General features: G+C 40.0%; 1 pseudogene; it reads left to right on the forward strand.

The window, feature by feature from the left end:
• The window catches only part of LOC134384376 (flavin-containing monooxygenase 5-like), a 108,507-nt pseudogene that overhangs the window by 57,162 nt on the left and 25,675 nt on the right, over positions 1-25,670 (forward strand).

Raw genomic sequence — 25,670 nt, forward strand, 5'->3', positions numbered from 1 at the left:
ATGCAAGGATGGTTCAATACACAAAAGTCAACATATGTGGTACATCAACAAGCTCAAGGACAAAGACCATATGACTATCTCAATAGATGCTGAAAAAGCATTTGAGAAAATTCAACATTCTTTCATGATAAAGACTCTCAACAAATTAGGTATAGAAGGAAAATATCTTAACGCAATGAAAGCCATTTATGACAAGCCCACTGCCAGTATTATTCTGAATGGGGAAAAATTGAAAGCCTTCCCTTTAAGGACAGGAATAAGACAAGGATATCCACTCTCATCACTTCTACTTCATGTAGTACTTGGGGTACTAGCCAAAGCAATCAGGCAAGAGAAAGAAAGAAAGGGAATACAGATTGGAAAAGATGAAGTCAAACTTTCCTTATTTGCAGATGACATGATACTATATATAGAAAAACCTAAAGACTCTATCGAAAAACTCCTGGAGCTGGCTGACAACTTCAGAAATGTTGCAGGATACAAAATAAATGCCCCCAAATCAGTAGTGTTTACATACTGAAATAATGAATTAACAGAAAGAGAAATAAAGAAAGTGAGCCCATTTACAATTGTCCCCCCAAAAAATATGATACCTAGGGAGGTGAAAGACCTCTACAATGAAAACTACAAATCACTTCTGAAAGAAATTAAAGCAGACACAAAAAGATGGAAAGATATACTATGCTCTTGGATTAGAAGAATTAACATTGTGAAAATGTCTATACTACCCAAAGCGATCTACAGATTCAATGCAATCCCCATCAAAATACCAATGTCATTCTTCACAGAAATGGAAAAACAATCTTACCTTTCATATGGAAAAACAAAAGACCCCATATACCCAAAGCAATCTTGAGCAAAAAAAACAAAAACAAACCTAGAGGCATAGCTTTGCCTGACTTCAAATTATACTACAAAGCTGTTGTAACCAAAACAGCATGGTACTGGTATAAAAATAGACATTCAGACCAGTGGAGTAGAATTGAGAACCCAGAAATCACCCCTCAGGCTTACAGCCAACTGATATTGGACAAAGGCAACAAAAATCTACATTGGGGATAAGACTGCCTCTTCAACAAGTGGTGCTGAGAAAACTGGATATCCATATGCAGAAGAATGAAACTAGATATGCACCTCTCACCACATGCTAAAATCAACTTTAAATGGATTAAAGACCTAGGTATAAGACCCCAAACTTTAAAATTACTTAGGGAAAATATAGCTGAAACACTTTAGCAGTTAGGTCAGGGCACAGACTTTATGAACATGAGCCTGAAAGCACAAGCAGCAAAAGAAAAAATAAACAAATGGGACTATATCAAACTAAAAAGTTTTTGCACAGCAAAGGAAATAATCAACAGAGTGAAATGACAACCTACAGAATGGGAGAAAATTTTTGCTAATTGTGCATCTGACAAGGGATTAACATCCATAATATACAAGGAACTCAAGCAATTATACAGTAAAAAAAAAAACTAATAACCCAATTTAAAACTGGGCAAAGGAGCTGAATAGACATTTTTCAAAGGAAGACATACAAATGGCTGACAGAGACATGAAAAAATGCTCAACATCATTAGTCATCAGGGCAATGCAAATTAAAACTACATTGAGATACCACCTCACTGCAGTTAGACTGGCTATAATCAAAATGACGGTGAATAACAAATGCTGGCGAAGGTGTGGAGAAAATGGAACACTACTGCACTGTTGGTGGGACTGTAAATTCGTACAACCACTATGGAAAACAGTATGGAGTTTTCTCAAACAACCACACATAGATCTTCCATATGATCCAGCAATCCCACTTCTGGGTATATACCGAGAGGAATGGAAATCATAATGTCAAAGGTATACCTGCACTCCCATGTTCATCGCAGCTCTGTTTACAATAGCCAAGACATGGAACCAACCTAAATGTCCATTGATGGATGATTGGATAAGGAAAATATGATATATATACACCATGGAATACTACTGTGCCATAAAAGAGAATCAAATACTTCCATTTGCAACAACATGGTTGAGCCTGGAGAAACTTACCTTGAGTGACATAAGCAAAGCACAGAGGGATAAATACCACATGTACTCACTCATATGTGGGAGCTAAGAGAGAAGGAAGGAAAGAAAGGCCACAGTAGTGCATTGGACTTGCAGAGGGAGAGAACATTCCTTGGGCTACAAAGTGGAGTGGAGGGGAAAGGGGGAGAGAGAAGGAGGTTAGAGATAATTGGATGGGAGACACGGGGTACAAATACAATTTGTGGTAAGGGGTATGCTGCCAGTATGAATCTGGTCCTCACATCATGGGCACGAGGGGTGACAATCAGCTTTGTATCTCATGAATATTCATAACCAATAAAAAAAATAAAATAGAAAATAAAAAGCTTTAAATAATGACATTCTATCTTTAGACTCTTACCTGGGTCCCCACTAGCCCAATGTAAAAAATAATAATAATAAATAAATAAATAAAATAAACCCAAAATTAGTAGAAGGAAAGAAATAATAAAGATTGGAGCAGAAATAAATAAAATAGAGACTAAAAAATCAATACAAAATATCAACAGAAAAGAGTTGGTTTTTTGAAAAGATAAACAAAATCAACAAACCTTTTGCTAGACTAAGAAAAAGATCCAAATAAATAAAATTGGAGATTAAAAAGAAGATATTACAACTGATGCCAAAGAAATACAAAGGATCATAAGAGACTGTTATGAATAATTATATGTCAACAAATTGGAAAACCAAGAAAAAATGGATAATTAGTAAATATATACAACCTACCATGATTAAACTATAAAGAAATAGAAAATCTGAACAGACCAATAACAAGTTAGGAGATTGAATCAGTAATAAAAAAGAAAAGCCCAGAACCTGATAGCTTCACTCCTGAATTCTATCAAGAATTTTAAGAAGAAATAATATCAATTTTTTTCCAACTGTTCCAAAAAATTGAAAAGAAGGGAATTCTTCCAAACTCATTGTATGAGGCCAGTGTTATCCTGATACCAAAACCAGACAAGGATACAACAGACTTCAGGCATAACTCAAAAGTAGCAGCCTTATGGGCTGCTTGGAAAATAGATCAAGAAAGCATACTTGAACGTAGTATCTGTTGCCTCCAAAATTTAAAAAAAGCCCCCCCAAAAGCATTATGCTTTTTTTTTAGTAGTAGATGATATGAAGTGCAGCAACTTGACTTTTATTGCAGAAGGGATATCCTGACATGCTTTGGACTCCTAGTCCTCAAAACCTTCACCAATATTTCATGAGTTTATCCCCCACCCTCTGGCACACATGAGTCTTACCAAAGCATCTAGGGTACTTGCTACTTCCTGTTCACCAATCAATGGATGGTCCAACCAATGGAGTGGGCCAGCATTATATTATGTTGAATGTCCAGACAGTAAAAATTCTTTGCAGAATGTATTATGACAGAGAATAAGAGGCCAACAGAATCCTGCAGTAAAACTGAAAATGTTCTCCTTCCTCTGCAAGGCAAAAGAAAATGTCGTTTGATTGTCCTTGTTGATTGCTAAGGAGGAAAACGTTTGCAAGATTAATAACAGTATAAAAGGTGCCAGGAGCTGTTCTGATTTACTAGAGGAATATACCTCTGGACATCTGGCTACCAGATCCACATCTAATGAAGCAGCTGCAATTGGAGTCACTACCTGATAAAGAGTACAATAATTCACAGTCATTCTCTAAGACCCATCGAGCTTTTGCACTAAGCAAACAGGCACATTAAATGGAGATGAATTAGTAATCACCACTGCCATACGTGTCAAGTCTCTGGCAGTGGCTCTAATCTCTGAGGAGGCAATACTGCTTTGGTTTATGACTTGGGTAGGTAATAGCAGCTCCTGGAGCTTTCACTGGTTTTTCTCATTATAATAGTCCTCACTCCATGTGCCAGGGTGTCACTACAGAGATTCTACCCATTTTTAAGTACTAAAATTTCAACTTAGTATTCAAAAGATGAAGGAAAATAGTCATTGAATAGGTGCTGACCACTGGACTCATGATAGGAGAGACTTAGGCCAAAATTCAACTTATCGCCTAACCTACAGAAGACCATGATATTTCAAAGCCTTAGGGATTAGAATTAATTCTGTCATCCTAATAAATAGTCGCCGTAGTAAATGGACATAGGTCCCTTTGGAAAAGACTTAAAGGAAGATTTACAGTACATATTTGTGGTAGTGTTATAAGATTCTTTCTCAAGGGGATATGGTCTCTCTTTCAAAGGACTTTGGCTCCAGTCTTTGCATTGGCATGTGTGTGAGAACTGGGTAAGATATCATGACTTTTCACTGTAGAAACCGAAGCCAGATTTATACACACCAGTCCAAAACATTTCCCACTATTTCAAATCTAGTGATACTTAAATAAACTGCTCACAAATTTTATCCCTAAAAACATGTTGATTGATTAATCAACAATACAGATCCTTATTGACAAAAACATATGATTGTCATTCCACCCTTGCTTCCCACTACTGTGATTATACCCACCTTGTCTTGGATGATTAATTTCTTAACACCTGCCCTCTAATAGTCTGGGGCACAACATCCCAATGAAATCAGGGAAACTAATCCCGTAGTGTCATCTCCCATTTTCATTCCCAATCTACAGAGGACAACTGCTCACACTCCCCTCACTAAAGCATTTATCAATGTCTTAATTAAGAGAAAATTCTCTAAACTCTCTCAAAAAACAGTCAAGGAGAAGGTTAGCACATGGTGAATATGCCCTTAGATCCCTTCTTCCACATTGTGTCAGGAAATGTAGACCACCATTAAATCCAAGCTTCAGTAACCAAGAGAACTGTTAGAGCCATTTCTAGCTGCAAGAACTGACACATTAACTCCAGGCTCTAAGGTAAGTGCACCCATGTTGATAGATTCAGCCTAATCCAACAAAATATTCTGCTCTTCTTGGTCTAACACTTTTAGAATCCTTTCCTACATATATTCCAGCTTCCTCCTGTCAGTACAAATTAGCAAGATCATTTGTGTGTTTGTGCTGTGTGTGTGTGTGTGTGAGAGAGAGAGAGAGAGAGAACACACTCAGAGCATGCTGGCGTCTGACTCCATTATGAATTTTGAAGCAGTGAAGGAGATTTAGGGTCTTGAGCTGTAACAGTTCTATAGTGTGATCACAGACCAGAAGTATCAGAATTACCTGGTAAATCATTAGGAATGTTAAGTTATTGGGCCCCGCCCAGATTTACTGAATCAGAAACTCTGGGAGAGGGGACCAATTGTCCAGGTGATTCTGATGTATACTAAAATTCAGGAACCACTGGTCCTGAAGAACATTCATATCCTTTTGAAAGCCAGCTGCCTCAGATGAAGTTGTATCATAGTCTTGAGCAAGGAAGACCAGTTTCTTCTGAGTGGTAAGAAATGTCTACTTCTACTTCTACTTGCAAAGCAAGATCAAGGGAAATTGTGTTTCAAGATTCTCAGCTTCACCTGGCTTCACTCAAACGTCTTCATCTGTCTTTGAGAATCCCATCCCATTTCTTCCTAATTCCCTAAACTAGGCAAAGTTATATGTTCAACCTGCATAGTAATTCTGCAATCCAAATAATCAGATTTGGTGGCCTGTTCCTCAGCTATGTCTGTCCTGCAGCTACAAGAAATAGATTCTTTTAAAGCTGCTGTAGAAGATGCCTGGTTCTCTATCCATATCTTGAACTGAAGTTCAAACCCTGGGCTATTTTTTTCTTTCTGTAACTGTCCAGCATCATCAGAGTCATTATTACCACACTTATCAAAAATAGCCACTACTTGATTTCCCAAAACATTGCTTTCGAATAGCATTTCATGCCAAGCAACCACAGATGATGATTCAGTTAATCACGATGCCTCTACATGCCATAGGTCAGTGCTCCTCAAACATTAATGTGCATAAATTCTTCGGGCATATTGTTATAATGAAAGTATTGTTTCAGCATGCCTGGGGGAGGGCCTGGTTTCTGCATTTTTAATAAGTTCCCAGATGATATGATGATTCACTGTTTGATTAGTGAAGTTTGATTAGTGAATTACTTGAATTGCATCTTCCTCCCATAAAGGAGGTTATCACTGTATTTATACTCAAACAGTACTCTGTCTTGAGAGACTATTTTCTGCATCACTTCGGTACCCACAGATAAATGAATCAGCCAGGGACCAACCAGGAAAACAGAAACCACTTGAAATGTTTATCACAGAGACAATTTAATCCAGGGCATTGATCACAAAGGTGACAGAATAGTGGTAACCCTAACCAAAGACAGTGAGGCAACCCAGAGATTAGCAACAATAATGAGTTGCAAGTAGCCCCAGGCTGGAAGTACAGAGAGAAGGTGGTGCTACTCGAGCCCTGGGATAGGGGACACTCAGCAAAAGCTGAGGTCATGGCAAAACCATCCAGTGAGAGCTGGAGCCACAGAAGAGTCACAGCTGCTACTGAAAATGCCAGATAAGATAGAGAGGGGGAGAAATATCCCAGCTTTTCCCTTTTATCTACCTTCCTGTCTCCCTCCAGTGCTTCCCATTGGTTGAACCCAGCCAGAATCCAACCAATGTGGAAACCCCAGAAATACAGGCTTCAGAGTGATGCAGAATAGAGAAGAAGGGTGAGAAATGGATATGATAGCAAACAGGCCAATGTTTCTATATGATTTAATACAACCACACTTCTATAGATATAAATCAAGCCTATCCTTTGTTATTGTCTCTTTAGACTTAAAACATTAATGTCAAGGGCAAAGCAAAACACAAAATCAAAATAAAGTATAAGACCAGTAACAATGTCATGAGTATTTCCATGAAATTTTAATATTTTGAGTTATAAAGAAAAAGTGATTATGTGCCTTCCTTAAATGTCCAAGACTGCTAAATACACATATTATTTAATATTATGTATTTGTCCAACTTCTGTATAGGCTCATCCAGACTTAATTAAGTAAAATTATTTATTAACACATAACTCCTGTTCTTTATGAAGTACTGAAGTCATTTATTTTTTATTATTTTTATTTATTTATTTATTTATTTATTTATTATGAATATTCATGAGATACAAAGCTGATTGTCCCCCCTCCTGCCCATGATGTGAGGGCCAGGTTAATACTGGGTGCATACCCATTAGCAGAAATTCAGAAATTACTTTTGTACCCTTTGTCCCCTCCCAATTATGCCCCAACCACCCTCCCCGTCCCCCTCTCCCCTCCACTCCAATTTGTAGCCCTAGGAATGTTCCCTCCCTCTGTTGGATCACGGCACTGCTGTGGTCTTTCTTTCCTGCCTTCCTTTCTCTCCTAGCTCCCATATGAGTGAACACATGCAGTATTTATCCCTCTGTGCTTTGCTTGTTGCACTCAACATAAGTTTCTCCAGGTTCATCCATGTTGTTGCAAATGGGAGTATTTCATTCTCTTTTATAGCAGAGTAGTATTCCATAGTGTATATATACCACAGTTTCCTTATCCAATCATGTGTTGATGGACATTTAGGTTGATTCCATATCTTGGCTATTGTAAACAGCTGCAATACATATGGGAGTGCAAGTATCTCTTTGACATGATGATTTCCATTCCTCTGGATATATACCCAGAAGAGAGATTGCTGGATTATATGGAAGATCTATCTGTACTTGAATGAGAAACCTCCAAATTGTTTTTCCAACTGGTTGTACTAATATACATTCCCACCAACAGTGCAATAGTGTTCTCTCCTCTCCACACCCTCACCAGCATTTGTTATTCACTGTTTTCTTGATTATAGCCAGTCTAACTGGGGTGAGGTGGCATCTCAATGTGGTTTTAATTTGCATTGCCCTGATGACTAATGATGTTGAGCATTTTTTCATGTCTCTGTCAGCCATTTGTATGTCTTCCTTTGAAAAATGTCTGTACAGCTCTTTTGCCAGTTTTTTAATTGGGTCATTTATTTTTTTTACTGTATAATTGCTTGAGTTCTATGTATATTCTGAATATTAGTCCCTTGTTGGATGCATAGTTAGCAAAAATTTTCTCCCACTCTGTAGGTTGTCGTTTCACTCTGTTGATTGTTTGGATGTGCAGAAACTTTTTAGTTTGATATAGTCCCATTTGTTTATTTTTTCTTTCACTGCTGTGCTTTCAGGCTCATGTTCATAAAGTCTGTACCCTGACCTAACTGCTAAAGTGTTTCACCTATATTTTCCCTTAGTAATTTTACAGTTTGGGGTCTTTAATCCATTTAAAGTTGATTTCAGCATATGGTGAGAGGTGCATATCTAGTTTCATTCTTCTGCATATGGATATCCAGTTTTCCCAGCACCACTGGTTGAAGAGGCAGTCTTATCCCCAATGTAGATTTTTGTTGCCTTTGTCCAATATCAGTTGGCTGTAAGCCTGAGGGGTGATTTCTGGGTTCTCAATTCTACTCCACTGGTCTGAATGTCTATTTTTATACCAGTACCATGCTGTTTTGGTTACAACAGCTTTGTAGTATAATTTGAAGTCAGGCAAAGCTATGCCTCTAGGTTTGTTTTTGTTTTGCTCATGATTGATTTGGGTATACGGGGTCTTTTGTTTTTCCATATGAAAGGTAAGATTGTTTTTCCATTTCTGTGAAGAATGACATTGGTATTTTGATGGGGATTGCATCGAATCTGTAGATCGCTTTGGGTAGTATAGACATTTTCATACTGTTAATTCTTCTAATCCAAAAGCATGGAATATCTTTCCATATTTTTGTGTCTGCTTTAATTTCTTCCAGAAGTGATTTGTAGTTTTCATTGTAGAGGTCTTTCAACTCCCTAGGTATCATATTTTTTTTGGTGACAATTGTAAATGGGCTCACTTTCTTTATTTCTCTTTCTGTTAATTCATTATTTCAGTATGTAAACACTACTGATTTGGGGGCATTTATTTTGTATCCTGCAACATTTCTGAAGTTATTAGCCAGCTCTAGGAGTTTTTCGATAGAGTCTTTAGGTTTTTCTATATATAGTATCACGTCATCTGCAAATAAGGAAAGTTTGACTTCATCTTTTCCAATCTGTATTCCCTTTCTTTCTTTCTTTCTCTTGCCTGATTGCTTTGGCTCGTACCCCAAGTACTACATTGAATAGAAGTGATGAGAGTGGATATCCTTGTCTTATTCCTGTCCTTAAAGGGAAGGCTTTCAATTTTTCCCCATTCAGAATAATACTGGCAGTGGGCTTGTCATAAATGGCTTTTATTGCGTTAAGGTATTTTCCTTCTATACCTAATTTGTTGAGAGTCTTTATCATGAAAGAATGTTGAATTTTCTCAAATGCTTTTTCAGCATCTATTGAGATAGTCATATGGTCTTTGTCCTTGAGCTTGCTGATGTGATGTACCACATTTGTTGACTTTTGTGTATTGAACCATCCTTGCATCCCTGGGATGAATCCCACTTGATCTAAATGTATAATTTTTTAAATATGTCGCTGTATCCTAATTGCTAACATTTTGTTGAGCATTTTAGCATCTAGGTTCATCAAGGATATTTGCCTATAATTTTCTTTTTCTGTTGTGTCTTTATCTGGTTTTGGTATCAGAGTTATGTTGGCCTCATAGAATAAGTTTGTGAGAGTAGCGTCTGTTTCAATTGTTTGGAATAGTTTCAAGAGAATTGGTATTAACTCCTCTTTAAAAGTTTAATAGAATTCAATTGTAAAGCCATCCAGACCCGGACTTTTTCTTGTTGGAAGATTGCTAATTACTGCTTCAATCTCCTTGCTTGTTATTGGTCTGTTCAGGTTTTCTATCTCTTCTTGGTTCAGTCTTGAGAATCTATATGTGTCTAGAAACTTATCCATATCTTCCAGATTTTCATATTTGTTGTTGTACAGTTGTTTATAATAGTCTCTAATGATTCTTTGTATTTCTGTGGTATAAGTTGTAACATCTCCCTTTTCATTTCTGATTTTTGTTATTTGGATCTTCTCTCTCCTTTTTTTTGTTAATCGAGCTAATTGTGTGTCTATTTTGTTATCTTCTCAAAAAACCAACTTTTAGTTTTGTTGATCTTTTCTATTGTCTTTTGGGTCTCTATTTCATTTAGTTCTGCTCTGATCTTAATTATTTCTTTCTGTCTACTGCCTTTAAGTTTGGATTGTTGTTCCTTGAGGCATAGTGTTAGGTCGTTTATTTGAAGTCTTTCCATTCTTTTGAGATAAGCATTACCTCAATAAATTTGCCTCTTAGTACTGCTTTTGCAGTATCCCACAAGTTTTGGTATGATGTATCTTTATTTTCATTAGTTTCTAGAAATTTTTTGATTTCCTGTTTAATTTCCTCTTGGACCCATAGGTCATTCAGGAGCTTATTATTTAGTTTCCATGTATTTGTATAGCTTCCAGCATTTTGCTTATTGTTTATCTCCAGTTTTAGTCCATTGTGGTCTGAAAAGATTTTTGGAATGATTCCATTTTTTTTTAATTTGCTGAGACTAGATTTATAACCTAATATGTGATCTATCCTGGAGAATGTACCATGAGCAGACGAGAAGAAAGTGTATTCTTTAGCTGTTGGGTGAAATGTTCTGTATATATCTGCCAAGTCCAGTTGGTCTAGGGTGTAGATTAAGTCCTGTGTCTCTTTGTTGACTTGTTGCCTGGAAGTCCTGTCCCATAGGGAGAGAGGGGTGTTCAGATCACCCACTATTAATGTATTAGGTCCTATCTCCTTCTTTAGATCTAAGACTTTTTGCTTGATATATCTGGGTGCTCTGGTATTGGGTGCATACATGTTTATGATTGTTATGTCTTCTAGCTGGATAGTTCCCTTTATCATTATATAATGGCCTTCTTTGTCTTTTTTAATGTTTTTTGGTTTAAAGTCTATTTTGTCTGATATAAGAATAGCTACTCCTGCTCGTTTTGGTTTCCATTTGCACGGTATATCTTTTTACATCCATTCAATTTTTGTCTATAAGTTTCTTTACAGGTGAGGTGGGTCTCTTGAAGACAGCATATACTTGGGTCTAGCTTTTTAATCCAGTCAGTCAGTCTGTGTCTTTTGAATGGGGAGTTTAGTCCATTCAAATTTAAGTTAGTTACTAAGAAGTGTTGTTTAATTCCTGTCATTTAATGGCTGCTTGGTTAGGGCAGTTGTATATCTTTTGATCATTATTTCCTCTTTTATTTCTCTTCTTCAATATGAGTTGGGAATTTAAGGCAGAATTATTTAACTTCTTTCTCTTTCTTTCTGGTATTTTTGTTTTAACTGTGGGTTTTGCTCTTTCTTGTGTATCCGTGATGATGGTCACCATTATCAGATTCCAGATGAATGACTCCCTTGAGAATTTCTTGCAGGGCTGGTTGTGTGGTGGTGAACTCCCACAACTTTTGCTTGCCTGGGAAGTACACTATTTCTCCCTCATTTCTGAAGAAGAGCCTTTCTGGGTAAAGAATTCTTGGCTGGCAGTTTTTTTCTTTTATTATTTTGAATATATCATTCCACTTTCTTCTGGCCTGTAGGATTTTGGTTGAGAAGTCTCCTGTTAGTTTGATGGGGATTCCCCTATAATTCACTTGATGCTTTTCTCTTGCTTCTTGTAGAATTCTCTCTTTGTCTTTGAGCTTTGCAAATTTAACTATATATAATATATCTTGGGGAGGATCTTTTTGGGTTGAATCTGTTTGGGGACCTTTGGGCTTCCTGGATCTGAAGGTCTGTATCTCATCCTACACCTGGGAAGTTTTCTGTTACTATTTCCTTGAGTAGGTTTTCAGTATCTTTTCCTTTCTCTTGCCCTTCAGGAATACCCACAATTCAGATGTTAGAGTGCTTGAGGTTGTCTGCTATCTCTCTTAAGTTTTCCTCATTGTTTTTAATTCTTTTTTCCTTTTTTTTTTTTTTTTTGTCTGCCTCTGTTATTTCAAAAAGGCCATCTTCAAGCTCTGAAATTCTTTCTTCTGCTTGCTCTACCCTGGTGCTCAAGCCCTCAGTTGTGTTTTTTATTTCATTGAGTGAGTCTTTCATTTCTAGGAGTTCTGCTACACTCTTCTTTATGGTATTAATCTCTTTGTAGATTTCCTCCTTCATATTCTGGATGTTTTTTCTTGTTTCATTGTGTCCTCTAATTGCGTCTTCCTTTATTTCTTCAAGTTTTCTTAAGATCATTCCTCAAAATTCTTTTTCAGACATTTCACGGATTCCCTGTTCCATGGAGTCTGACTTTGGGGCATTACTGTATCCTTTCAGTGGTGCCATTTCTTCTTGCTTGTTGGTACTTCTAGTATTTTTTCACTGAGGCTTGGTCATTTGGTAGGGGGATTGCTTCTTTTATTACACTGAGGTTGGCTGTGGAGTGGCCCTGGTTGCTACTGTGGAGAGTGAATTGTCTTTGCTTGACAGTAGGTGTGGTGGTGGTCATGTTAAACCATCTTGGTTCCTGTTCAAGACGCTGTGGTCAAAGAAAGAGCCCCTAGCACTGTGGAGTTCTGCTGGGCCAAACTCAGTGCATCAGATCCATAGGCTGGTGCTCCCCCCTGGGTTTGAGGCAGGGTGAGGGGCTGTGTCCAGCTGCACGGTTCCACTGGCTGGCCACTGCCAGTGGGCTCACCTGCGTGGTACCAGTTCAGGGCATGGGAGCAGGGCTAGAGCTCCCCACACTGCCTGGGTCTGAGGTGGTGGGGTGAGGGAGCCCCATGGAGCCACAGGGTTCCACTGGCTGGTGCTGCTGCCGGCCGCTTCCAAAGGAAATTCTGCCAGCGTGGGGCACGGGTGTCTCACTCCCTTCCCTCTGCCATGTTTCCACTGCACAGGGAAGTCATTTATCTTTTAAATAATATTTGGCAAATAACATATTCTAAGAAAATGTCTTTAATATGAAGGCTATTTTTAATTATCCTCTTTTGACTTATTACTTGGTCAAATATTAACATAAAGGCTTTTTTTTATTTAGTAAATTTGGAGTCACAATTATACAGTGTGATTGTCTATTTTATATGTCAAGTTCATTGGGCCACAGGCACACACACACACATAATCTCATCCTGTGGTGGCTGAACTGCAATGCAAGTTAATGGCATCTCACAACATAGAATGGGGACTGTGAGAAGACCCCAATGAAGCTTGGGACATTAAACCACTAAATGTTGATGTCTTCTTATTCTGGTTGTGTCTATGAAGGTGTTTTGGGTAAGACTGACATTTTAATCAGTAGACTGAATAAATAAGATTGCCCTCCCCAATGTGGGTGGGCCTCATCCAATCCATTGAAGCACTGAATAGAACAAAAAGGTGGAGTAAGGGAGAATTTACTCTCTCTCTCTGCCTAACTGCCTTTGAGCTGGGACATTGGTCTTCTCCTGCCTTCAGACTCTGACTGGAACTCTGGAATACCATCAGCTCTCCTGGTGCCCAGGCCTTCAGATGAGGACTGGAACTATATCATTGGCTCTCCTGCGTCTCTAACTTACCAACTGCAGATTGTAGGCGTTCTCAGTCTCTATAACTTCATGAGCCAGTTCCTTACAATTACTCTCTCTCTCTCTCTCTCTCTCTCTCTCCATATGTAAATCCAACTGGTTTTGTTTCTTTGGAAAACCCAGACTAACACAGATTTTGGTACCAAGAGTGGTTCCAGAGGAACAGAATTTTAAAGATGTGTTTTCTGAATTGGTTCTTGGGTTTCTGTAATTGGCTCACTAATCTGATTTGATTTTAGAATTCTAATGACTCTTTTTCCGGTAGTAAAGCGAACACTGATAGTCCCCAGTGTGATCTGGCCATAGAGATTCACAAAATATCTCCATTAGATACTCCTAATCAACCACTTACAAGAAGCAAGGAACTGGGTGATTGTGTATATGAAACGTTTGAGCATATTTGGAAAACTAACAAATATAATGAGGTTGGCTGGTTGGACAAAGTGGTGAAAGAAAAGGATGAACTCGGATTCAAATTCCCAGCTGAAGCACTTCAGAAATGACTGGAAGCTCCTATTTGTCCCCCAAAGGAGATCCTTATCACCTGAGGTCACAGAGCTGAGAATGCTGAAAATGGAACACACAATCTCATCCTGTGCCTGGCTGAATGCGATGCAACTTAAACTCCCAGCCTCACAGAGTGTCCGCTGTTAAAGTGGGGGCATTGATTGGGAAAGAATAGCATCCTGCAAGTTAGAATGGGCACATGTGGGAGGACCCTGATGAAGCTTGAGACATTGAGCCCCTAAATTCTGGTGTCTTCTGTGCAAGTGGAAGGGGCCTCCTTCACCTCTAGTAGTGGCAGCCTCTCTGACTGAGGAGATTAACCATGTGATGCCTGAGAAAACAGTAATGGCCTCCACTGAGGCAGATGCCAGGCGAGAGGATGCCGACTCTCCTCAGGACCGACCCCCTTCTTTGCTTCTAGACCTAGAACTAGACCCCAGTTTCAACAGGCCCCTAAAGGTAAAGTACAAAGTGACCCACAAGGAGATGTATTTACACTCCAAAAGAGCTACGTGACTTTTCTCATTTATACAAGCAGAAATCCAGAGAACACGTGTAGAAATGGATATTGAGCGTGTGGGATAATAGTGGAAGGAACATAAAGTTGGATCAGCCCGATGTATTTATATGGGCTCACTAGGCAAAGACTCTGCATTTAATGTTGCAGTTCAGGGAGTTAGGAAGGGCTTTAACTGTTTTTTTGGTTGGTTGGTTGGTTGGTTGGTTGGTTGGTTGGTTGGTTGGTTGGTTGACTGGTTAGCTGAAACACAGGTCAAAATGTGGCCACAGTGAGTAAGTTAGAAATGCCTGACTTGCCTTAGTTTAATATACAGAAAGGGATTCAAAAATTTAGGGAGATTGGAATATTAGAGTCAATTTGTCATTTAAGACCCGTGATATCATAAAACCATTTTTACTTAGAAGCAGATGTGATGGCACCAGAAAGTAATAAAATAACCTAGAATGCTTCTTGTAACCCTCACCCTACATCTCTGCATTTAGGATGTAACCTAGTAACAATCCGAAATCTATACATCATGTACAACCAATACAAAAACTGATAAGTGACTAGGCAGAGCTGTCCTCTCTCTCTCTCTCTCTCACTCTCTCTCTCTCTCTCTCTCTCTTTCTCTCTCTCTCTCTCCTTCTTGTGATTATAAAATGCTAAGCTCTGCTGGCCCTCTTTGGAGTGCATTTCTCAGGGTGACATGACCTGTTTGTTTTCCTGGCTGCAATTGTTATATCGGCCCAATAAATCCTATGCTTTATATGTTCAGCCTCAGTATCTTTTAGGTGAACAACACTACGGCTCCTGCAGACTATGGCATTGGCTAGTTGATCATGGTATTCCTAGAAGTGAAATAGGAAGCCTACTAAATTCTTACTTGATCTGTATAAGCAGAACAATTCAGGCCAAATAAATAAAAGTCTAACTCAAATCAAAAAACAGACAGTCATGACCCCTCAATCAATTCCCAGACTTGAGCCAGTTTATGAGCCCAGAACCCTCTGAGTGAAGCGGAGGCTGAATCCCCTTGAGAAAGGACCCCAATACTATCAAAATTTTTTACTGTAAAAATCTTTTTTCCAGTTTCCCCAAAGGGATTTAAGGCCTTTTACCAAGGAAACTGTGCATTGGAGAAAAGGAAATAATCAGAATTTTCTGGGACTACTGAACACTGTCTCTGAACTAACATTGATTCCAGGAGACACAAAACATTACTGTGGCCCTCCAGTCATAGAAGGGACTTATAGAAGTCAGAGGACCAATGGTGTTTTAGCTCAAGTCCATCTCACAGTGGTCCAGTGGGTCCACAATCCCATCCTGTAGTAATTTCCCCAGTTCCAGAATGCATAATTGGAATAGACATACTTAGCAGCTGGCAGAATCTGCACATTGGTTCCCTGATTTGTGGAGCGATGACTATCATGGCGGGAAAAGCCAAATGAAGAACTGCTTCTACCTAGTAGAATGGCGAATCGAAACTACATTCCCAGAAGCATTGCAGAGATTTCTGCCACCATCAAGATGCAGGGTTGTGGTTCTCACCACATCCACTTTCAACTCTCCTATTTGGCCTGTGCAGAAGACAGATGAATCCTGGAGAATGACAGTGGATTACTGTCAGCATAACCATGTGGTAACTCCAATTGCAGCTGCCGTATCTAATGTGGTTTCATTTCTTGAGCAAATTAACACATCCCTGATACCCACGATGCAGCTACTGATCTGGTAAATGCTTTCTCTCCATACCTGTCTATAATGAACACAGAGGTAGTTTGCTTTCAGCTGGCAAGACCAGCAATGCACCTTCACTGTCCTACCTCAGGAGCATATCAACTCCCCAGCACTATGTCACAGTTTAGTTTTCAGGGACCTTGATTGCCTTTCCCTTCCACAAGATATCAAACCAGTCCATTACATTGATGACATTGTACTGATTGGACCTAATGAGTAAGAAGTAGCATCTACTCTGGACTTATTGGTAAGACATTTGTGTGTTAGAGGTTGGGAAATAAATCTGACAAAAATTAAGGAGCCTTCTCCCTCAGTGAAATTTATAAGGGTCTAGTGGGGCAGGGCATGTTGAAACATCCCTTCTAAGGTGAAGAATAAGTTGTTGCATCTGGCCCCTTCTCCAACAAAAAGAGATGAACAATGTGTAGTGAGCCTCTTTGAAATTAGGAGGCAACATATTCCTCACTTAGGTGTGTCACACTGACCTGTCACACACATTTACAGAGTGACCTGAAAAGTTGCCAGTTTTGAGCAAGGCCCAGAACAGGAGAAGGTTCTAAATACAGATCCAGGCTGCTGTCCAAGTTGCTCTGCTGCTTGGTCCACATGATCCAGCAGATCCAGTGGTACTTGAGGTGTCAGTGGCAGTTAGCAATCCTTTGGCAGGCTCCTACGGGTGAATAGCAGCAGAGGCCCTTAGGATCTTGAAGTAAGGCCCCACCATCATCCACAGATAACTACTCTCCTTTTGAGAGACAGCTCTTGGCCTGCTACCGGGCCTTAGTAGAAACTGAATGCTTGACCGTGGGTCACAAAGTTACCATGTGACCTGAGATGTCCATTATGAATTGACTATCATCTGACTCATCGAGCCACAAAGTTGGTCATGCACAGCAGCACTCCATCATCAAATGAAACTGACACATATGTGATTGGGCCCAGGCAGGTTCTGAAGGCACAAATAAATTACATGGAAGTGGCCCAAATGCTCATGTTCCCCACTCCTGCTACACTGCCTGCTCCTATGTCTTGTAGGGAGTTTCCTATGATCAGTTGACAGAGGCAGAGAAGATTCAGCCTGTTCACAGATGGTTCTGCACAATATGCAGGCACCACCCAAAAGTGAACAGCCACAGCACTGTAGCCTTTTCTCAGGCATCCCTAAAAGAGAGTGGTGAAGAGAGATCCTCCCAGTGAGCAGAACTTCCAGCAATGCAACTAGCTGTGCACATTGCTTAAAAGGAGAAATGGCCAGACATGTGATTATGTACCAGTTCATGGGCTGTGGCCAATGGTTTGGCTGGACAGTCTGGAACTTAGAAGGAACATGACTGGAAAATAGGTGATAAGAAAATTTGGGAAAGTATGTAGCTAGACTTCTCTGAATGGGTAAAAAGTAAGAAGATATTTGTGTCCCGTGTGTGCCCACAAAAGGGTGGCCTCAGCAGCAGAGAACTTTAATAATCAAGTGGATAGGATGACCCAACCTGTGGATACCAGTCAGTCTCTCTCCCCAGCTAACCCTGTCATCTCCCAATGGACTCATGAACAAAATGGCCACTGTGGCAGGGATGGGGGTTATCGGCAACATGGACTTCCAGTCACCAAAACTGACCTCACTACAGCCACGGCTGAGTGTCCAGTTTACCAGCAGCAGAGACCAACACTGAGTCCCCAATATGGCACCTTCCCCTGGGGTGATCAGCCACCAGCTACCTGTCTAATTATGTTAGACTGTTTTCATCATGGAAGGGGAAGCATTTTGTACTTATTGAAATAGACGCTTAACTTTAGATACAGATTCGCCTTCTCTGCATTTAATGCTTCTGCTAGAACTACTATCTGTGAACTTACAGAATGCCTTATCCACAGTCATGGCATTCCACACAGCATTGCTTTTGATCAGGAAACTCACTTCACAGGAAAAAAAAAAAAAAAAAAGTTCAGCAATGGGCCTATGCTCATAAAATTCACTGGTCTCACCATGTTACCACCATCCTAAAGTAACTGGTTTGATAGAATGGTGGATTGGCCTTTTGAAGACTCACTTATACTGCCTGCTAAGTGGCAATATCTCACAGGGCTGAGACAAGATTCTCCAGAAGGCTGCATGTGCATCCAGTATATGGCTGTGAATCAGCATTCAGTATACATTGTTCTTTCTCCCATAGTCAGGATTGATGGGTCCCAGAATTTAGGAGTGGAAATGGAAGTGACACTCCCTGCTATTACCCCTACTGATCCACTAGCAAAATTAACCACAACCGTATGCTCTGCTGACGTAGAGGTCTTAGTTCCAGTGGGAAGAATGCTTCCACCCAGAGACACAACAATGATTTCATTGAACTGGAAGTTAAGACTGCCACCCAGCCACACTGAACTCCTAATGCCTCTGAGTCAACAGGCAAAGAAGGGAGTTACTTTGCTGCCTGGGGTGATTGATCAGGACTAGCAAAAGGAAATCAGACTACTTCCCCACAATTGAGGTAAAGAAGAGTATGTCTAGAATATGGGAAATCCCTTAGGTAATCTCTTAGTATTACCATGCCCTATGACTAAGGTCAATGGAAAATTACAACAACACAATTCAGGCAAGACCACTAATGACCCATACCCTTCAGGACTGAAGGACTTTTACCACCAGGTAAAGAACCACGACCAGCTGGGTTGCTTGCTGTAGGCAAAAGGAATAAAGAATAGGTAGTAGAAGAAGTTAGTTATAAATACCAGCTACAATCACATGACCAGTTACAGAAACAAGGACTGTAATTGCCATGAGTATATCTCCTTATTTTATCAAGTATATTTATATATGGATATGTGTGTATATAGAGAAAGAGACAGCAAATATCTTTGCTTTTCTCCCTTTCTCATTCCCTTATCATGTAACATAAGATGTATTGACTTATTATTACAGTATTTAAGTATTGTTAATTTTACATCATATTTAAGTTACAGGATATCAGGAAAAGTGTAGACATCACTGGTTCAAGTCAAGATGGTGGAATAGATGGCCCCCAGTGTCACTCTCTCCCACAAATCAACCAATTTACAACCATAAAAAAGCAATGACAACCAAGCTGGGGCTGCTAGAGCTCAGGGGAAGAGGAGGAGAGACCTACAGAGTTCATGAAGGCAGGAGAAGCCACAATGAGAGAAAGGAAAAAACCGCTTGGACCATTTTAAGCTCCAGCTGCATCCAGTCTGGAGCTGCTGAGCACACGGAGCAAGAGCTGGCAAAAGCTGCAGCTGGGCCCTTCTGGTGAAGTTGCTTGGAGGTGGCAGGGGAGAAGAGGGCCTTGGTGACCCCCAGGCCAGCAAGACCACTAATAGGGTTCCCGTGGATTCACATTGGAGCAAAGAGCCACAACAGCTGAAGAAAAGGAGTCACTCAGAGGCCGGTGAGTCATCACAAGGGACCGGCACACAACCTGTCCCATGGGAAGTGTTCACAGCATGGGTGTTGGGGGAGACGGGCCCACTAAGAGAACACTGGGGCACAGCAAGGACAGCTGATCTGTCCCCCAGTCAGCATAGGACCACTCAGAGAAGACTGGTCAGGAATATATAATTGCATGGGGTGCAGTTTGATGAAAAGTCTCAGGCCCAGACCAGAGTTTTGGATCTCTCAAGAGCCAGAAGTACCTATAAAGTCAACCATTAAAAGCTGAGCTGCACAAAAAGCCTTCCCTAGGGTATCAGCAGCAAAGCAGCAATCTAGCTCAACCACACAGCTCAAGTACTGGTGGGTCCCCACATGAAGTTCCCCCTTTTTAGAAGTAAGCAAACGACAACAAATTAGTTCCAGCACAGAGTCTAAATGGTGGAAACAGTAAATAATCCAACAGAGAACTGAAAGAAAAAACAATGTACCTGCAACCAGAGACAAAGTTTCATATTAACTAGTAAAGGTCTCATTTCACCAAAAAACACCTATATATAATACATAGAAGGACCAGAAGTCCCCTGGGATACCGAGCCAGAAAGTGGGAATGGCCGGGGGCCTCAGCAATGCCCACCGACACCTGCAACCAATCCCAAGGGTGGGGGATGAGGGCCTGGGCCACACACCCCGACATGCATGCAGCCAGCCCAGCAGCAATGACTGAGCCTCTGCAGGAAGCACCCCGGGCTCTCCCAGCTGGGGAAGTAGAGGCTTCAGGCCTTGGCCATGCACCCCGACACAGGCAGCCAGCTCAGTGGCAACCACCACAGGAAGTGCCCCAGGCTCTCCTGAACCATGGCAGTGGGGGGCCTCAAACACACCCCTCCCAACACCCACAGCCAGCCCAGTGGCAACCACCGAGCCACCACAGGAAGCACCCCAGGCTCTCCTGAGCTGGGGCAGTAGGGGCCCTCAGGCCTCGACCACAGCCCCCAACACCTGCAGCCAGCCCAGCGGTGACCACCAAGCCACAGCAAGAAGGGCCCCAAGTTCCCAAGCTGGGACAGTGGGGGGCAAGGGCTTTTTCACACCCCCCTGACAGCTGCACCCAGCCCAGCAATGACCAAACCACCGCTGGAAGCCCCCCAGTCTCCCCTGTGTGAATGTGGGGGGTGCCACAGACCTCAGTCCTGCCCCTCTTCCTTCCTCCTTCTTCCATCCCATTTCCTTCCCCTTTCCCCTCTCCCCCTCCCTCCCAACTGCTCTGCAACAACATCATAGAATGTAAAAAATAATATTAATAAAATTACATTTTCTTTAAAAAAAAGTAGACATTAACAAAGTACTTTACTTCCTCTTCTGAGGAAGAGGATAGCGCATATTTGGTTGTACATAGGATAATTGTATCATGTTAGATGGCATCATGAACTTGTTTTCATCTTTTTTGGAGATTAAGTATGGCTTAAGGAGTTGTGTTTGGGTGCCAAGTTGACAAGGGGTGGTCTTGTGACGATTGATTTTATGTATCAATTTGACTGGGCCGTGGGGTGCCCAGATTTGATTACACATTATTCTGTGTGTGTCTGTGAGGGTGTTTTGGATGAGATTGACATTTGAATCAGTAGACTGAATAAATAAGATTGCCCTCCCCAATGTGGGTGGGCCTCATCCAATCTGTTGGAGCCCTGAATATAGCAAAAATGGAAAGAGAGAATTGTCTCTCTCTCTCTCCCTCTCTCTCTCTCTCTCTCTCTCCCTCTCTCTCTTTCACTTTGCCTGACTTCTTGAGCTGGGACATTGGTCTTCTACTGCCTTCAGTCTCAGACTCAGACTGGAACACTACCATCAGCTCTCCTGGGTCTCCAGCTTACCAACTACAGATCATGGGACTTCTCAGCATCCACACCATGTGAGCCGATTTTCCTTTTTTTTTTTTTTTTTTTCTTCATGATTAGTAGTGGTTATTTTTATTTTTATTTTTTGTAGGTTTTTTTTAATTTTAACATTTACTTGTACATTTTTGAGGGGTACAGTGTATTGTTTCAATACATGCATACCACACAATGATTCATTAGGGTAGACAGCATAGCTTTGTACACATTAGTCTATCCCTTCTCCTCCCTCCCACCCCACGCCCCTCCCAGGCTCTAGTAATCATTATTCTACTCTCTACTTCTATAAGAACCACTTTCTTTTAGATTTCACACTTTAGATCTCACACTTGAGTGAGATCAAGCGGTATTTGTCTTCCTGTGCCTGACTTACTTCACTTAACATGATGGTTTCCAGTTCCATACATGTTGCTGAAAATGATAAGCTGTCATTTCTTCCATTAGCATTAGTATGAATAGGATTCCATTGTGTATATGTACCACAGTTTTTTTATCCATTCATCCTTTGATGGTCATTTAGGTTGGTTCTATCTTTTGGCTACTACGAATAGCATTGTGATGAACATAGGAGTACAGGTATTTTTTGATGTATTAATTTCATTTCCTTTGAGTATATACCCAGTAGTGAGATAGCTGGGTCATAAGGTTCACTATTTTCAGTTCTCTGGGAAACCTCCATTCTCTTTTCCATGGTGGCTGTACCCATTTACATTCCCATCAACAATGTAGAAGGGTTCCCTTTTCTCTGCATCTTCACAAGCATTTGCTATTTTCTGGCTTGTTGATAATAGCCAGTTCAACAGGGGTGAGATATCTCATTGTGGTTTTACTTTGCATTTCCCTGATGATTAATGATTTTTTTTCATGTGCTTATTGGCCATTTGTCTGTTTTCTTTTGAGAAATGTCTATTCAGGTCCTTTGCCCATTTTTTAATTCAGTTATTTGGGGTTTTTTGTTCGCTATTTCTGTTGAGTTGTTTGAGTTCCTTTTATATTCTGGATATTAGCCCCTTGTCTGATGTGTAGCTGGCAAACACTTTCTCCCATTCAGTAGGTTGTCTCTTCACTTTAATGATTGTGTTTCTTACTGTACAGAAGCTTTTTAGTTTGATATAATCTCATTATGTATTTTTGCTTTAGTTACCTGTGCATTTGTAGTCTCACTCAAAAAAGCACTGCCTACTCCCATTTTGTGTAACATTTCCCCTATAATTTCCTCTAGTAGTTTCAAAGTTTCAGGTCTTGAATTTCGGTCTTAGATCCATTTCAAACTGATTTTTGTGTATGGTAAGAGATAGGGTTCCAGTTTCAGTCTTCTGCATGTAGATATCCAGTGTCCCCAGCACCATTTATTGAAGAGGCTGTCTTTTCCCCACTGTATGTTCTTGGCATCTTTGTCGAAAATCAGTTGACTATAAGTGCATGGGCTTATTTCTGGACTTTCTATTCTGTTCCATTGGTCTGTTTTGTCGGTTTTTATGCCAGTACCATGCTATTTTGGTTACTATCATTTATAGTTTTGTTTTGTTTTCTTTAAGATGACCAGTAAGAGGATCTTAACCCTTGACTTGGTGTTGTCAGCACCATGCTCTCTGAAGTGAGCTAACTGTCCATCCCTATATAGGGATCTGAACCCGTGGCCTTGGTGTTATCAGCACTGCACTCTCCCAAGTGAGCCATGGGCCGGCCCTCATTTATAGTATATTTTGAAGTCAGGAAGTGTGATGCCTCCAACTTTGTTCTTTTTGTTCAAGATTGCTTTAGCTCTATGGAATTTTTTGTGTTTCCATACAAATTTTAAGATTGTTTTTTCTATTTCTGTGAAGAATGTCATTGGTGTTTCGATAGGGATTGCAGTGTATATGTAGATTGCTTTGGGTAAAATGGACATTTTGATTATGTTAATTCTTCCAACCCATGAACATGGGATATCTTTCCATTTATTTGTGTCCTCCTCAATTTCTTTCACAATGTTTTATAGTTTTTGTTGTAGAGGTCTTTCACCTCCTTGGTTAAATTTACTCCTAGGTATTTCATTTTTGGAGTAGCTATTGTGAATGGTATTACTTTCTTGATTTCTTCTTTGGCTATTTTGTTATTAACATATAGAAAGGTTATTGATTTTTGCATGTTGATTTTGTATCCTGCCACTGTACTGAATTCATTTGTTAGTTCTAGCAATTTTTTGATGAAGTCTTTCAGGTTTTCTATGTATATAATTATGTCATCTGCAAATAGGGATAGTTTGACTTCCTCCTTTCTGATATTGATACCTCTTTTGTTTTCTCTTGCCTTATTGCACTGGCTAGAACTTCCAGTACTATAGTGAGTAAGAGTGGGGAAAGCAGGCATCCTTGTCTTCTTCCAGATCTTAGAGGAAAAGCCTCCAATTTTTTCCATGTAAGCCAATTTCTTACAATAAATTTCTCTATATATATCTATCTAGCCTATCCATCCATTCATCCACCCATCCTATTGATTCTGTTCTCTGGAGAATCAAGATTCATACATAATGCTTTAAAATCTAAAGATTTAAACACTGCCTTACTGGATATATATATATATATATATATATATATATATCCACACACACACACAAAATTTTTTTCAATCACTTGGAGCAGAAACCAATTAAAAACCCCTTTTAGTCTCAAGATCTTCAAAGGTCCCTGCACACTGTCCCTGCATTCCAAGATCTAAACGTACTGAAGAGCATCTCAAGACATGAACTCTTCTGTGAGGAAGGTCACTTGATATTTTGAACCTTGGTTAAGGGGCAGGATGACATTACTTACATAAGTGTGGAGCTGTTTTTCATACCCTGAGAAACCAAGGAAGTCATCAATAAAGCTACACTGATTCCACCCTGAAGCAAATCAAAATCCTGCAGGACCCTACGATAATGTCAAGGACAATAACAAAAGCCAGACGGAGTCTTGACAATAATTTGCACCTGGCCCCTAACACATTGTCCCTGCAGCTCATGTCTGCCCCTCAGCTTTCCATTCCCTCAACCTCCCCCTTAAAAACCCCTCAGTAAATCTGAGTCTTTGACATGGTTTTAGTCTGGCCATCTACTTCAGGTTTACCAGTGTGATGAGTTAGCCTAACATCTCCCTCAGGTTACCTGTATTCCTGAGTAAAACCGACTTCCTATTTCACCAACAATTTGATTTTTGGGTTGTTTGTTTCTGTTTTGGTGGTGGGCAGGAGGACTTGAGTTGGGTAAAAACTTAATCATCATAAGCCTCAGTTTCTTCATTTGTAAAAATGGAGAAGTGATATCTCACAAATTTGATATAATTCATTTCAAATTGCACAATACCTTTTCTGCCTATCCTGTAATACATGCTTACTAAAGTCCGGAGAAGAAAACCCCCTTTTAAGGTTCGTTGGCTGCTTGGCTACCATACTATTCTCTATAAGTGGTAAAGTTTTTTTTTTCCCATGCTTTGTACTTCTCTGCCACCCAATCAATGCTGTTTGCCAGCTTCTTATGAGGCCAACTTCAACAGCACATGGGCAATCAGGATTTCATAATACTGTTACCTGTTTTAAGATGGTTATAAATGACATAAATACATATTAACTTAAAAAACAATACACAGGAAGTCTGAAATGAAAGACATATACGAAAATGATAATAGTGACTGGGTTAGGATGGTATAATTGTGTTTTCTAAATGCTTTATGATATAGCTTGTATTTCTTCTTAGAAAATTTGTGTTATTCATGGTATTTTTTTAATAAATGGTAAATTTTTAAGATTATTTAAAAATAGGGCACCTTTGGGCTGGCTAGTTAGCTCAGTTGGTTAGTGTGTGGTGCTGATAACACCAAGGTCCAGGGTTCAATAACTGTACCAGCCAGCTGCCAGAAAAAAAAAAAAAAAAGCAGGACCAGCCTTAACATATGTCACCATCCAACAAGTGCTTCTTTATCTCAGTGCTTTGTTTCTGATCCCTGTTGACTCCATATCAACATGACACACTCCCTTACTCCAGCTTAAATTCCCTGATGCCTCCATATTATAATGACTCCCCCCACCCCAACCACTAGATGACCAGGAAATGCAGTTTTCAAATGCTTTTGAAAATTTTAGATGAATTATATTCACCAATTCATCCAAAATCTATTTTGCAGCTTTCAAAAATCTAAAAATGGACATGACTATCGTGTCTCTTTAAGTATGGAACTCG

The sequence above is a fragment of the Cynocephalus volans genome, chromosome 8 (assembly GCF_027409185.1).
Source record: "Cynocephalus volans isolate mCynVol1 chromosome 8, mCynVol1.pri, whole genome shotgun sequence".
Classification (NCBI taxonomy): Eukaryota; Metazoa; Chordata; class Mammalia; order Dermoptera; family Cynocephalidae; genus Cynocephalus; species Cynocephalus volans.